Source organism: Micromys minutus (assembly GCF_963924665.1).
Source record: "Micromys minutus genome assembly, chromosome: 20".
Classification (NCBI taxonomy): domain Eukaryota; kingdom Metazoa; phylum Chordata; class Mammalia; order Rodentia; family Muridae; genus Micromys; species Micromys minutus.
The window spans coordinates 41,108,811-41,125,475 of NC_137955.1; the positions used below are offsets into that span (position 1 = coordinate 41,108,811).

Genomic DNA, 16,665 nt, shown 5'->3' on the forward strand with positions numbered 1-16,665 from the left:
ATCATTTGTCAAGTATGTTGATGTGGGCAAGCCTCAAAGTCTCAGTGGCTTCATCAACATAGTGACTTGCTCACTCTTCTAGCTTGTGTCTGTTGCTGTGATAAAATGCTCTGACCACAACCAACTTGAGAAAGAAGGGTTTATTTCATCCCACATTTATAGACTATAGTTCATTACTGAGGTAGGGCAGGGCAGAAACTCAAGGGAGGTACCTGGAGGCATGAACTTACACTGGTTGCTGGTTTGCTGTCTGATTCATAGATTCATGCTTAGCTTATTTTCATGTGTTGTCTTAGGACCACCTACCTAGGAATAGTGCTGCCCACAGTGGGTGAAGCCATTTCTTATCTATGAACAATGACGACAATCCCTCAGAGACAAGTCTACAAACAAATCTGATAAAGACCCAAGTGATTATCTATCAGGTGATTCTAGGCTGTGTCAAGTTGCCTTTTCCGGCTAGCCAGTTCACTCATGTCACTGTCGTCAGTGTTTTAGAGGTGTTGTCTGGAATTTGAAGCCTGAAGGATCACCAGGGAGGGAAGAGATGATGAGGATCACATAAGATCATTTCTGCCATTCTCGTGAGGTGATATCTGGGCACTCAGGTCTAGTTCATTGCTTCAACCTGACTATAGACAAGGGCAGGTTTGAAAACGATTGATAGTCTGCGCTGAGCATGTGTGTGAATCTCAGACATAAACATGACTAAAGTGAGTTGGGACTAATTGAATATTCGGTCCATATATTACAATATTCGTTAAGTCCTGTCGTCTTGGAAATTTGCTTTATACTCAGCAAAACTCGAATATTTAAATTTCTCTCTTATGTTGCATCAGTCATCATTTGAACAAATCTGGAGGAATGTTTTTTTGTCCTGACTGAGCTAGGACAATATAAGTATGCAAGACGTGTGTTGTTATTAAAGACTTATGACTCTCTAACTACATCTCCCCATTCTTAATGCTTTAATTAAGTTAATACTACTTGTTGAGTTAATCTGACTCTTTATCTAGTTCTTGAAGAGTACATGCTAACTGAAGCAGAGCAATTATAGGTAGCATTTCTTAAGGTCAGAGCAGATAGTTTTGTTAGTGATGAACAATGAATTTATTTAATGTCAGCACTCATTACAGTCTTGGCTACTCAAGATCTCAATAAATATTAAACTTAGAATTATTTAAAAACCTTGACACAGGCCTAAAGTCCAGGAAATAATGCAACACCATTTAGCTTTGCTTGCTCTAGAAAATTTAGGACCTCCACATAGTACTGAGTTTTTCCACTGTTACAATCGATTCTTATTTTAAAATGAATATGCAGGGCATCAAAGGTATCTATTATGATGCCAGTGATAAACAGACACTTTGTAGTTAAGACTCGAGGTTTAACTTAATATACAGAGTGTTAAAACTGGAAGCAAGGAACATAATAATTCATGTGTTATAAATTAGTTTATCTGCCAACATAATGCATGACTACATTGCTAATTAGTAGCGTTTATGTAGTACGTTCTTGGCATACAACTTCTTGGAATCAGTAAGCTTTATGTAAGTCAGAAGCTGTTTAATTATTGATTTCCATTCCTTTATATGCTGTATTAGTCAACTTTCTGTTGCTACATCAAACAACTAACAAATATCAAATCAATGATAAATTAGTAGAAGATAGGCATCCTGAAAGAAGTACTGATAAACATATGGCAAAATACTTCATAGGGAAACGGAATGTACAGTCACACTGAGATGACCTTTTACCCCAGCCAGAGGGACCTCATCAAGTTAAGGAGGAGGAATGGAAATGGCCCCTCATTCCCTGTCAGTGAGCCTGGAAACAAGTGTAGCCATGGGGAGAAGTTGGCATGAAGAATCCTCAGGAAACCCAAAGGGGAACTACCACATGATCCAGTGATACCACTTCAGTAGTAAACCCACAGAACTCCACATCGTATGCTACAGGCATTCCTGTGTGCCTGTGCTCACTATAACCCTGCTATATAACAACAGCCTATTGCTGCACAACAGCCACATTACGTCACTGACCTAGGTGTCCTTTCTATTTAGCCATGAAGAATAAAATGGTGTCATTGACAGGAAAACACATGGAACTATAAACCCCATATAGAGTAGAATAAGTGAGACCCAGAAAAACAAAAACTGCATATTTCATTTGTATATGGAAGTTAGATTTTCTGTGAATGTAGAAGGGCAGAAGGGCACTAGTAGGAGGTTGGGTATCGGACTGGAAATGTGAGGCTGAGGGCAAATCAAATGCACAAGATAAAAAAATGTAATGAAATCCATTACTTAAGAAAACGAGCTAGTAAAAATTTAATTTTTTTAAAACAGTGTTTAGCTCAATATCATGAAAGTTCAGGAATGTGGAACCAGGACTTGGTGAGGGCTTCCAAGGCAGCATCACAACATGGTCAAAGGCATCAGAGATGAAGTACCTGTGAACAGGGGAAATCCCACGGTGAAGTGTGAAGCCAGAGACCAAAGACATTCCAGTCTTATTCTATGTTGGGGGAGGACAGTCTGTGGGAACAGAGGCATGTGTTTCCTACAGGAAAGTCTGATGTTAATGTCCTCTCCTGTTACTTATACACCTTATTTTTTTCAGACAGACTTTCTCACTGAACCTGGAATCCATCATTTTGGTTGGCTAGCCTAGCATGGTCTGCAAGCCCTTTACCCAGTGTTGAGGATAAAGGCATGTGTCATTACTCCCAGCTTTTTATATGGGCTTTAGTAATCCAAGCTCATATCTTCATGCTCACACAATAAGCACTGAGCCATCCCTCAACCCTCAGTCTCCTTTTTATAACACTGTTCCCCCCAGGATAATTCACTTTGAGAGATTAGCAGCAAATCTGAGGGAGGGGCCTCTTCAGCAACTTTATTACCTGGAACTAAATCCCATGTCTCAGAGGCTCCATCACCAAACTGCATCCAAGCTTCCAAGAGACAGGGTGTGTGAGTTAGCACACTCAAACCCTATCCAAAACACAGGATGCCTGCCTCTTTTACCCACCACCCCAACTTCAAATCTTAGTCTTGAGTGGTGTTGCAATTGTGAGTCCTTTCTTCCTTCATTAATCATGACTGACTTTAATAGTTTGGAATACTTATTTGTGTACAATGATTCCTGACTAAAGCGATATTATTTAAGAAATCCAAATCAGCAACAATAAATGATTCATCTAAATCCAATTGTGTCCTAGAGAGTTTTAAGTAAGAAGTTATGTTCATAAATCAGAATGAGAAAACTCTCTTGGTATTGACTTAGTCTCTACAGATTTCAGAGGTAATATATTTTTGCTGGTGTCTTCCTTCTCCTGGAGTAAAGTGAAAATTGAGGCTCCTTCTTATTAGATTATCTATGAAGGATTTATGTTAAAATTCTTCTCTCTTATTTGGGAAAATTTTCCCTCCTTATGGTGTAGATACAGTAGGATTTTCTCCTAGCTGGGTACTCTAGGCTGCTCAAATGGTTGCTTTTGGTATTACATCAAAGCATTGGGTACCATGAAGCTATGACAGCCAGGGTTAATGACTGGATGGTCTTTGTAGAGGAACCATTCCCATAGTATTGGCAGGTTTTTACAATCTCTGAATCCATTCCTGGAGTGAGCCTGAAGACTAGATTCCTCAGGGCAGTGCAAGCAACGCTAGGAAGTTAATCTCCTGCTTTAAAATAAAGCCATATGGCATAAGGCTATTTGGGGACTGTCTTCATCACAGTGGACTCTGGGATTAGGCTACACACATGATTTGTTGAATGCAAACCATGTGCTTGCCTGTTCTAGACCAGCTCTGTGTGTTATCCCCAGTTCACGCAGCAGCAGTTTACCAATGTTTAGTTTGTGGATCAGCTTTGAAGTCTGGTCCACATTCGAGTCAGAGGGTCATGAATATGCTGTGCTCAACCAGGTGCCACTTTTCAATTAACGTGGCCCAACAGAGTTGTGAGAGACCTGATGAATTGCTACTGTACAGTAAAGCATACGGCTTGAACTCCATGTCACCATCACGCACCTTGCCAAAGGGTTGTGAAACTCTGCAGTGAAACTGTTGACTGAAAATCATTTTAATAGTCTTTAAAACAGTAAGAACACCACTAAGCTGGCAGGGTTTGAATGAATGAATACCATACTTCCAAACACACAAACAAACACCCCAAATCAACGACTACCCCAACAGTCTATCAGATCTGACAAACATAGACAAAAACTGAGAAATGGTTGATGCAAATGCTGGTTCCTGTTGTCAACTCGTGTGTGCTAGCAGAGGCTCAGGACGGGGAAAGCACCCCAGTGTCCATGGAGGCATTTCCTAGGGGGTCTGGCACGTGGAACATCAAGAAAAGACCCTCACAGAATAGGGGCAAAGTGTTTGGATGAGGAACGGGCATGTGACAATGGCTGCCTGGGAGCCAGCATGTTTCTCCCTGTTCTGAGTGGGTCTGGTTGTGGCAGCTGCTGCCTCCCCTGATTTCAGCCTTCAGTTTCACCAATACAGAAACTTCCCAGTACACTTCCAAGCTCACAGCACTGGGCCTAAACCATTGACTGCCAAGCCATCCTACCTCCTGCCTTCAAAACTCGACTCTTTGGCACTGCAGCATGCAGACAGCTGTTGTACCACAGAACCTATCCCCACACCCTGTGCCCTGCGGGATTTTCTTCCTGTACAGGATCCTTCCTCAAACAACTGAGGTGAGAAATATAGACTTGTGTCTTCAGTTCATTAACTATCTTGTCTCTAAATGTGTTTGTTTTCCAAGATATTGATTCGAGATTCTATAGATTCCTGGAACCTGAACACCGAGAGTCCATGGGGAAGTGTCAGGGAAGCTCCATGGGTTCTGTGGCTATGGTCAATCTTTTAGATAGTTCTGTTAGGAACTGCAAGTAACTCCTGCTCCCCCCAATTAGCCCTCACAGCTCCTCCTTCCTCAGATGCTCTTGATCTTCTACCCTGTGAGTCACTTCACAGAATTCTTCATCAGCATGCTGAACTCAAGTCTCTAAGTATCAGCTCCTCGTTTCCTTCTTCCACTTTTATTTCTTTAAACTTCACCCTAACTGCCTTTTCTATCCCCAGTCTGTCCCTACCCCCATCCAAGGTTAATTTCATGCTCAGTAACTGAGACCAGCCTGCTAGATCTACATTTCACCCTCCTTGTCTCCTGTATTCAGAAACGAGCCTATTTTATACCTGATAGCCCTGTGAAAACCAGTACTGGTTACATCTGTTGTGATGACAACTCTCATGTAAGAGGAAGGGTCTGGGCCTTCTCTGACTAGCTGTCAGGCTTCACACTTCTATCCTGTCAACTCATAAATATATCTGCACATTCTCATGGCATGTGGTGGCATGGAGGAAGCGTATTTCTTGTGCTTATACACGAAATGAGGACCATGACTTATTTTTTTAGCATGGCAATACCACTTATGCTTGCCTTTTTTGAATCCTTTTTCACTGGTGTAGATTCTTCCAGATGATGACGCGTATGACAGGCAATGTTGGGACAAATGCCTGTGCTGGTGAATAGGAATAAATAGCTTCTGAATATTGACCTTGCTGTAGGGGCAAGTCCACATAGGGCTTTAGTAATAGTACAGGGCACCGTGGCTCCACCAGTGATGTATAAAATAAGACCCCAGGAGTTCACTGACCAAGTGTCATGAGGTACATCCCAGGGCTGTGGTTAATGTACTGGTTCACTTGAGCTGCTTAGACAACAGAAGATAACTGTTTCCAAGTTTAGAGACTAGACATTGTAGACTAGGGTGCTGGAAGTCGCTCTCAGAGATGTGGGAGAAGAATATGTTCCAGTTTTCCTCCTTGGCTTTCAGTAGCCATATTTTCTTCTCTTTACAAGGTTGTTCCTATGTACCTGCATCCTTCCCCCCCCCCCATTATTTATTTACTTTGTAATCCAGATCTCAGACCCCCTCTTTCCTCTGCTCCCAGTCCCACCCTCCCACCTCTCCCCAACCCCCTTTAGGGTATATGGAAATGAGCATGTGATCTAACCCCTCTGAACATCTTTGCATCATTCTTCTTAGACCTTACTGCTCTTCTGAAGTAGAGAAAACCTACCTCTGAACCTGTCTCTGTTGTGCCTGGCCCCTGCCTGGCTGCCAAGAAGGTGGTAAGGGAGCAGTGGGTGTGGTGCCTGATGCAGATGGGAAGGAAGGCAGGGGGAGGAGGGAAGAAACAGGGATGCAGGGCCATCAGACTGTATAGCAAAGTCATCATTGGACACACCAGAATACAAATTTGTCATCTTCTATCATTTGAGTAATTATTCTTGTCCAAAAAAAAAAATCTGCTTCTTTTAAATGTTGCTTGTTTCTGCTGGGCTTTGGAAAGGTGTTAAGCAGATCTGAGGTATTAACATAGATTCTGAGAGCTAGTATTTCAGATTGCAGACCAAGATCTGGGACAGAGACAGTCAGGCAACAGTGGCTGGACCAGACTTTCACCACCATGCATGTGGTGAAGCCCAATCCAGCTGTTCCCTAGAAAAGAGCCTCTTTCCCTGTGCTTATGACTGGAGAAGAAAAAGAACTAAGGGCTGCAAGGATCACCAGGGAGAGCGTGATGGATGGAGGGCGAGGCATCTGGGACCGGAAGTTTCCTTTTGTTGGGATTCTAGATAAGGGATTGGGAACCATGTGAGGGGATACACGTGGGTGTGGAAATGTAGAAGCCTTGGAGCTACATTGCTCAGATGTGTACATGCTCCCCAAGAAGGGAGAGGGTACAGTACCTGTGTCATATTCACATCAACATGAGGAGCTCAGTGTTCCAAGATCGAAATGTGAAGAGTTATATGTTATATATATCAATATGTTATATTGATTAATTTCGCCAATGTGAAAGACCACCACAATGTTGATGGTTTCAGACAGCTACTATCTGCTTAGTTCAATAAACTATTTATTAGCATTTTGTCCGGGCTTCCTCAGCAGTTCGTTTGCTGATCTCAACCGGGTATGTTTCTGGTAGATGCCAGGAAGCTTGAGCCTGGTCAGTCTTGTGTCACTCACGTGGGTTGACAGGCGTGTGGCCCAGGTTGATCTGTTGTCCTCCAACCACTTATCCCATATTTGTCCTCTTTATCTCTCTTTTGCCATGTTGTCTTGGTCAGAGGAGGTCTTGCAGCAGGCCTGGCTTTCCAAGGATAGGAATAAACACTGTTGAGACTCTGTTCCTTGTACCGTTTTCGTACATGACTTGTAAAGCTTCCTGAGGATTAGCAGCTGAGCACCAACTTGAGATGATGTGATCATTGAGAGACATTTTCAGGTTGCTCTGTTTAAAGACACCTGGGAGCAGAAGGCCCGATGGATACCCAGGAAGCAGTCTACTGTAGTTAGCTAAGCGAGAGTTGTCATACAGGCAAGCACTGTCTTATTTTTCCACGATGTTTTCAGTGAACATTGTGAATTTTCAATATGTATATATTGGTTACATAAAAGTGCGAAAAGATAATATCCACTTGAGAGTTGAAGGTCTCGGGAAGTATTAGAAAGGAGGGCATCTGGAAGGGATGGAGGAAGGAAAGTCATGTGACTCTATGCCAACTGAAAACATTTGAAAAAGAAGAAAGTGAATGAATCAATAGGAATTTAAATTTTCAAGGTGGACGTGCACAGAGCAAATAGGACCTGGAATTTCTGTAGGCCAAGGTCCCCCGTAGCCCATGTGTGCTGTGTAGAGGCTGGGCTAAGCTCGCTGTACTTGGACTGACTGCTGCCACAAGGAGTGCCTTTGAGTTACATCACTTAGCAGAAGATGTAGGGACACAAAGCCAAGGGAGGGGGCTGGGGATACTCTTGTGGAGGGTATTTAGTTCTGTGTTCCAAGTGCCTTCATTTTACACCTTGCATTCAGCATTGTTTCCTTGAATTTGTGGATAAAATTCTTGTCACTATAAATAGAAGTAATAAAACAGAGCTTTGTGCTTTTTGTTCTAGATAAATAATTTGTGGAACAAGCAAGCTTAAGGTATTGACAAAAAGTTAAGAAACCTTGTGTGTGTGTGTGTGTGTGTGTGTGTGTGTGTGTGTGTGTGTGTGTGTGTGATGGGACTTCAGTATCTCCAAAAACATAGTGTTCATTGGTCTCCTTTTTTAAAAGTATTTGACAACTGCAAACATGAAAACTTCTAGGACTTCAAAGTATTAGCCAACTCTCCCTCAAATCCAATAGGATGTTAGACTTGTGGCCCCTGATGGACAGTTCTGTATCTGGCACCAGAAAGGAAATGTCAAGTTATCTAGGATCTATCTTTCCACTTCTTCCCCAGACTCAGCCTGGATGCTGCCCCAGGCTTCCGTCCTCTCTTTTCCTTCCTGTCTTTCCCACTATCATGCGTCACTCTGCTTGAATTATATTCAGATAATTCAATAATAAGTTGCACAGACACACGTAGCTTCCCGTCTCCATCTCTAGAAGCTGGCAAGCAAGCCTTCCATCTACCTAGTCACTGAAGTACTTCTCTCTCCCAGGCTCTTCGAACAGCATCCACACTGGACTGTTTCTGTCTCCCCACTTCCTGATGGCTCTTCACTCAGAGCTGGCTGGACCCTCCAGTTACTTTCAGGAAACTGTTCTTGAACACAGCCAGCCCCAGCACCGTGGGGCTCTGGACATCTGGTGTGACTCACTTCCTGTTGATTCTCCTCCAGTGTTCTCTTTGTGTATTGGAAGTGCTCAGGTTTATTTTGGTTCTGTGTTTTTGTTTTGAATTTCAAATATTGGTTCTTCCTCTATTGCATATGGAGGTTCTTTTGTGCTAATAAATAGCTACCTGTCAGTTGACTATTCCCTCTCCATATCTAATGGGCATTAGACTGTTAATGAGTCTGTAACAGAACTCATGGTCTTTTTCCAGAAATGCCCGTTTTCTAAGTTTCACACTTGAGCGTTTTGCCCCCCTGCTTCCCTGGGTCATACACAGCCAGCCCTGGTGCCACTTCTGGCTTCACCCTGTTCAGACCAATTGCATCATCTTCTAAATGGTATTTCTGACGCTTCTCTGCTAAGGTTCATGTTGGATATAGCAACAAAGGAAATACCACTTTTGAACTCTTTAGTGGTTGGTTTTCTTGGCAGCTTGGGGGAAAACCTCAATAACCTTAAAAGAACTAAGTTTCTTTTTGATGGTGCTGGTACCTACTTCTTTGAGCTCATTTCATGTTGCTGGTTGGTCTCCTGCTATCTGTGTTCTTCTTATGCCTTAGAACAGCCCCCAGGAGACCTCTGTCCTCTGCTAGACTCACAGCCACAGAAGGGTAGCTAGCAATGGATCAGTGCTGGTATGTGTGCTTAGTTCACTCTCTCCACTTTTATACAATTCAGAGTCACTTTTCTAGAGGATGGTGCCGCCCTCAATGAGCAGAACTTCCCAACTCTGTTAGTGTATATGTTCAAGACAGACAGCCACAGACATTCCCATGAGCCAACCTAAATTTGCATGGTACTTATCCATACCCTCCTCTTAGGTGATTGGAGATTTGTGTCAACTTGAGACAATTAAAACTAACCGCACTATCTTAGGGATATTGTGACAGCTAGTAAACAGTGCCTGAAGTCAATATCTTTTTTAGATCAAAGAGGTTTCCTGAGATCCCAAACCCTTTCCCTTCCTTCAGGTTCACTGGCCTGGGCTTGCGTGCTGCACTTGTCATGATCTGTAGTTACATCCTGACGTCTTATGCCACTTTCAGTCCAGTGTGCACGGGGCTAAGTGCACCATGAGAGGGCCTTCCGTGACCTCCTGCCTTTGCATCAGTTTATGAGCAGTGGGACACCTTAATTGATGCAAGAACCATTTTATTACATCACAAGTGAGTTTAAATTAAAGCTGCCATAATTTCAGTGCACTTTTCCCCTTCCTGAGGGCCAGACCCTCTGATACTTGAGAAGGTTTTATATTGACTTTATCCTTCATATATACATGTATATGTATGTATATGTGTATATACATATACGTGTATGTGTATATGTTATATATGTATATATGTTTAAATGTGCACATTTGATATATACGTGTATTGATCTGTATGTATGCATATATATACTTATACATATATATCCATACATCCCACACATATGTATATATTCTGTGTGTGTGTGTGTGTGTGTGTGTGTGTGTGTGTATGATAGGTGTTTAGAATGTCTGTACAAATGAATCAATTTAAGGAAAATTTGTACCATTTTACCATATAGCTTTAAAGACTAGTGAATAAACAGGCAGCATAGAGCATGGATGGTCAGGAATAAATAATTCACAGCACCCCTAATGAATCATGCTATAGGAAAGCCAATGGAGTCATATTTTATTCATCTCTGTATTAAAGAAAATCAATCTGAGAATTTCCAGAGTGCTCAGCCCTGGCGCTCAGCTTCTTGCCCTTCTTGTGTGAAGTGTGTGTCTCCTGAAGGAGAGCAGGCAGCTTCAGTGCCTGTCCATCCTCTGCCGTCCTGACTGAGCCGCTAAAATCCCTGCTGCAGTGAGCGCTGTAGTGTCCCTTCGTCTGTCCTGCTCAGTGGAGTTCCATCTTGTGACTTAAGCAATCCCTCGGGAATCCCAATGGCTGGAGTGACATTTACCATTCCTACTTCAGTCTAGCTCCCCACCTCTCCGTTTGTCCTCCCCGGTGTCCTGCCTGGGAAGCATTTGCTCTTCTTGTTATTTTTGTACCTTAGAACATGCCACTGTCCAACCGTGTGTCATCAGAAGGAAAGGGGTTTCTTCTTCAAAGGCACTCTATTTGCCCAAGTCCAGCTTCCTAAGCATCTGTCCGCAGGGAAAGACACTTTGATACAGCCATTAAGTGCTATACCTCTGGGTTCTTTCAAGGTATTCCAAGATATGACATCATCTGGAAGGGTAGTCAAACAATGATTTTTTTTTTTTTAATTTGTTTGCTTGCTTGTTTTGTAGTTAGAAGTTTGCACAGTACTGTTGACTATTTTCCAAAACATCTGTAATAGCATTTGTCTGCAGTTTAGGAGGGGTAGTGACTGCACTCTCAGCTCCTGACACATCTGGATTGATGAAATTGTGAGTTTGGGCAAGGGCCTCCCTATCCCTGTTTGGATGGGCATGGGACAGGGGCTGAGAGCTAACCATCTGGGACCACTTTGATTCTACACATGTGAATCCCACTCTATGTTGCCATCAGACCCAAATGCCTTGGTTGAAGGTGCAGCTTTGTTTTGTTATTGTCTTTGCCACTCGAGTTGTATCTTCTGTTACACATTCTACACCAGCTAGTCAGTGTTTTCTCACTGAGCCGTGTCTGCCACTTTAAGATTTACCTCCTCCAGAGGCACATCTGAAAATACTGTAAGCAAAAGTCATCTTTGCTGACAAAGGTAACTATGGGGGGGGGGGGAGTAAACATCTCCAAGTCTCGATTTAATGGGCGTGCCATTTTTGTGAAAACCATTTTATCCCTGCATCTCGCCCAATACTCTAACAATTTTGACGGCCTTAGACCATGCAGGTTTACTGAATATGCAATATGAGTATCTTCCTGGTACTCATATCCTCTCAGGCTTCCTGGGTTTGGGAGGCGGGGCCGTGGGTTCAGGTTTATTGATGAGCTCATTCCTTTCTCCTAAGCGGATGAGGCTGTGAAATCAAGAGCCACTTGACCATGATCCTCAGCTGGGGAGGAAGCCGGCAGCGCAAAGCAGGAGTGGAGCCCAGAGACAGCACAGGAAGAGACGCTAAGTGCAGGGCGAGGCTAATGCAACGTGGGATGGAGGAAATTGACGAATTAAGGAACTGGAGGGCACTCATTACAAAATAATGGCTGGAATTAGACTCACAAATTTTGTCTTAATAAGGAGATGGGCTAAATATTTCATCTTAAGTTATTTTCTTTCAAAATGCCCTTTGCAAATTCCAGTCTCAGCTCTTATTAAAAATATTACTGTAGAATCAAGCGTCATAATCTTATTTATGAGCCTGCCTGATGTTTTCCCGTGCAAATGAAGAAAGCAATCACAGCAGCCCCGAGGCACACAGTTTAAGGGCTGCAATTCTTAAATAATTTCTGTTTTTTTTTTTTTTTTTTTTTTTTTACAGTTTCAGGCTACAATTTTAATTCTTAAAATGAAAATCCAACTCGTGCAACAGCTGTTAACCTTTAACAATGAACAATCATGTTGAATTCAATTTTTACATTAATAAGTATGAAGGCCATTTCATTCTTAGATTGAGAGGAGATCCTTTAAGGATATGGATTTTTGACCCAGGCCAGGGAGGGGTGAATCAGGTTTAAGGAAGAAAAGTAGAGATCACAATTCTCACAAGATAATCATAGTTTCAGGGAGATAGAGATTTATGGGGAAATGATATTGAACTCACATCATCTCTTTTTCCTTTTTTGCTAGAAACGAGATTTCTGCTACTTTTAATTTTGGCATTCTAACCTATTCCTTTTTTTTTTTTTAAGTCTGATAATAGCTTTCTTCTAAAAATAAACATACTCTTTTAGTTAAAAAAATTATAAAAACAGAATTAGAGACATGTATTCCATTGCTAATAATTCTCTGAAGGCAACATGATGCTGGGATTCTATTAAGTATTGTTTTCCCATTGAGCACCTCTGGACACCCCAGGCTTACATGGATACATTTCGCATAATCCAAGGTGTAATCTATCTGGAGAGATTATCTTGCTGAAACAGTCCTCTGTAAATTCAGTCTGTCATAAGCCCAAGGTCTCTCAGTGCTCAGGACTGGTTCTCTGCAGTGTAGCCAGGCCTTCCATAGGCCTACAGGTCAGCTTTGGTGATGGCTGTCTCAGTGGCATAGTGACCTAGACCTTAGGTCCTGGTGGTCTCCTCCTGGGATGAAAGTTTCCTTACTCTGTATTGACAGAAAGAGAAAATAAACCATGAGATGCATTGGCTGTCATCAGTCCAGCGTATAACGGGACTGTGGTGGATCACACTAAGCTATGGTGATGTGGAAGAAACAGTGCATCTATGCTGAGGCTGATTTTACTCTAGGTATATCACATATGCCAGTCTTCTGCTGCCCAGTGTGTATGGCTTTATGGGTAGGAGGCACATTGGGCTTTCTATTTCTGTCATTTTTCAGTTTGGTAGCTTCCAGTGGGTCTTCTCCATCCTCTTGTCAAGGAATACAGTAATTATGGCTTCCTAGGTTGGAAAGGCCTTGCCTTTGCCCTCAGGGTCTCTTAAATGACACTTTGGATTAGGGTATTTCCGAACACCAACCTGGGACTTTAACCTCTGCCTCTCAGATATGCACCCACCCTATCTGCATCTTCTACTTGTATTGTACCATGATTTCTCTTTCCCGACGGAAGTGCAATGTGTCCATCACAACCACACACCCATGAGTCATTGATAGACACATACCTAAGCAAGTCTGTAGGACAACTGTCTGGGTCCCATCAGGCCTCCTTTCATTCAGTGACACAGACCAATTATCCCCTCGTGGAAATCAGTCATGAACAGAGAAAAAACTGTGTGAACCTCCTTCCAGTGTCTCTTAATAATGGGCTCCTCACTGTCACATGCCTTTTTAAGGGCTGGGGCCTTTAAAATGACCTCAATGTCATATATGCAAGACTAGTTTTGACAGCATGCCTGCGGGATTGGTGTCTGGTGCTGATATCTCAAAAGACAGCCTGAAGTGCTGGGAGGTGCACAAGCAAGAGCTCCTGCAGTCAACCCCCAAGAGAGTGATGGGGGAAGCTGTGAGCATGATGCCAAAGGGTCATTAGAGATGTTGGGAAGTTAGAGTGCCAGGAACAAGGATCATCTGCTGGGGGAAGCTATAGGACAGAGAGGTACTCAGACAGCAACAGGGTATGATGCCCAAGCACTTGGCATCCCACTGCCTAATGTGGGATGCTGTATACCACCTTTATACTTTATAGTTTATATCCATATATATATATATATATATGTGTGTGTGTGTGTGTGTGTGTGTGTGTGTGTGTGTGTGTGTATGGTGTGTATGTATGTGATGTATATGCATATAATGTATATATATATGATATATATGTATATGCAAGTGTGTATGTGTATATATATGTGTGTATGTATGTGTGCATACATATATACACACACATATTCCTTTTATGCTTTCTGTAAAGGCTCAGACTTTGGCTACTGAGCAAGGCTGGGACAAATCAGATTTTGGCAAATCTTAAAGATTGGATCATTACATTCCAAGCAGTGAATTGGACACGGAACTTTGTGGATAGGTACAGAGTGCTGCAGCTTTGGTGTTGAGTTTCTGTCATGCAGTATGTTAAACCCACATTCAGGCCTGGTCTCCACGGTAGGACTCTTAGGTTAGATGTGGATCCTAGAGGAAGGGTGCCTTGTCATTGGAGAGTGTGCCCCTGAAGGGGACCAAGGGACCTTGATCTGTCCTCCTTCTCTGTTTTGTTTGTGTTTTGCTTCCTGGACAGGGAAGGACACAGTGCAGCTGCATTCCTTGCCCCACTTCCTGCTCCACTTTGCAGACCTGTCTCAGAGATCTAAAGGAACAGGGCCGTCTGATCCCAGACGGGGCCTCTTTAACCATAAGTGGAAATGATCTTCTTTGTAAGTCACTTGCCTCAAGGATTTTGGGGCAGTGACAAAAGTGACCAATACAGACCTGAATTTAAAAAACCCTCTGTCTCTTCTCTGTACCCACAGTGCTTTACTCCTGACACCAGATGTGTGTTTCCCATGTCAAGTGCTTCTTTGTTTCTCTGCAGACATGGACTGTGTAGCCCATGACTTAGTTCAGTTCTGACGCTCTCCGAATTGACTTGCCTGAGTTAAATCTGATCAGGAGAAGGCGCACACCTACAAGGCAGTACCCACCTTGGCTGTCAGCTGTCAGTCTAAAATTCAAGTTGAATTCTCTCTCTTGTCTCTGGAACAGAGGTTTCCAAACTGTTTCCCAAAGTGAAATCTCAGGAATTTGCCATAAGGGCTTATGTTCTCAGGGAAACACTGTAACTACTTTTGCTTGGTGGTATATCAGATATGTCTTAGAAAGAGTCAGTGAAAGAGATAAGGAAGGCAAGATACAGGGGTACAAAATCAGAGCTCCCCCCTCAGTTCTCTAACTCTCTCCATTTAGGTTTTACTAGAAGGATCTTTCCAGGGAGATGATCAATATTTCACTTCTGCTTCATGATCAGGACAGCCTTCCATTCCTTTTCCGAACTGGGGATCAAAGGGAGGGGATGAAACTCTCAGTCCCCTAACCACACTGTTTGTTCCCCTGGAAGCAGCTTCAGTTGAGGCTACTCAACAGCTACCAGCCCCCAGTCTTCTCATCAACATACAGAAAGAGATGTGTGATTCCCAAGAGCACAGTGGCTTTAAGAACTGTAAGCCAGGCAATGAAACCAAGACCAGGCTCATATATTTGAGTCACAGAGGCTCAGAGCAGAGTAGTGAGATAGGAATTCTTCTCTTCTCTTCTCTTCTCTTCTCTCTCTCTCTCTCTCTCTCTCTCTCTCTCTCTCTCTCTCTCTCTCTCTCCCCCTCTCCCTCCCTCCCTCCCTCCCTCCCTCCCTCTCTCTCTCTCTCTCTCTAGCCAAGGACATGGAGGCTCTGAAGGTCAAGCACAATCCCAGGGTTATATAGAAAAGTGTGAGTTAGAACTGTAATCAGGCTTGCTCCTTTCTCCACAGCAGGCGAGGAAGGCAGGGGAGTCACTATATCTGCACATGCCTGAGTGTGTGTGTGTGTGTGTGTGTGTGTGTGTGTTTTGGGGGGGGGTCTATGTGCGTGCCCACAGATGTCTGCATGCACATTTTACAAATACTGTCTCCACCATGTCCTCTGAGTACAGCTTGACTTCCAGACCTGCAGGGAGAAAATACTCTCCACCCTTCTCAGGTGATTCAGCTCTCTGGAAAAATACTAACCTTGAGTTGTGTTGGGTGGCCTTGGAGTGCAAGAACAAGGAGATTTCCAAAGAACTTTATGGGCTGTGGCCTTTGTACTCAGTGAATCTTGCTTCGCAGCCTCTCTGCGTTGTCACAACAGCTACTTGGATGATCAGAACTGGCCCCTCCTTCTGTCCCCTCACCCCACCTTCTACCTGGCATCTGTCTCTACCCTGGCAGCAGTTCTGACCCAGCGGCTCTACTCCCTTCCTCTCGGGACAGAAGCCACAGCACAGCCCTCCAAAATGATTCAGTGACAACTGCAAACAAGTATCCACCTTCCCCCTTCACTCTCTTGGCTCTGAGATGCCCAGAGGCTTTGGCTTTCCATGGGGGACGGGGGGTGCGGGAAAGAAGAGTCACATTCAATATTGTTGCCTCTCTGTGGCAATATATTCATTGTTTCTGAGTTACAGGTGGTCATCTTTTGCTACCTCAGTCTTCAAAGCATGTTTTCTCTTCTTTTTCCCTTCAAAGAAGTTTGTTGGAGAGCAACCTATTGTTTAATAGGGGTATAACTTACTGGAAACCAATAATAGGGTGACTGGATTTTCAGAAAAAAAGTATTAACAGTGCAACCTTCAAGCCACCCTCTCTTAGCTAAACCACTCATTTGTATTGGGCCCTTTTCTCTGAGTGTCTAAGCAGAGGGCCATTCCATGGAGCATGGCTCCGCATCTGTGGGTGGATAAATTCCTG

At 43.2% G+C, this 16,665-nt stretch overlaps 1 protein-coding gene across 1 annotated transcript in view; it reads left to right on the forward strand.

Moving 5' to 3' along the window:
* MARCHF11 (membrane associated ring-CH-type finger 11) overlaps positions 1-16,665 on the forward strand; it is a gene marked incomplete at both ends in the record, with an annotated part of 93,762 nt that overhangs the window by 39,644 nt on the left and 37,453 nt on the right. The window lies entirely within an intron of this gene.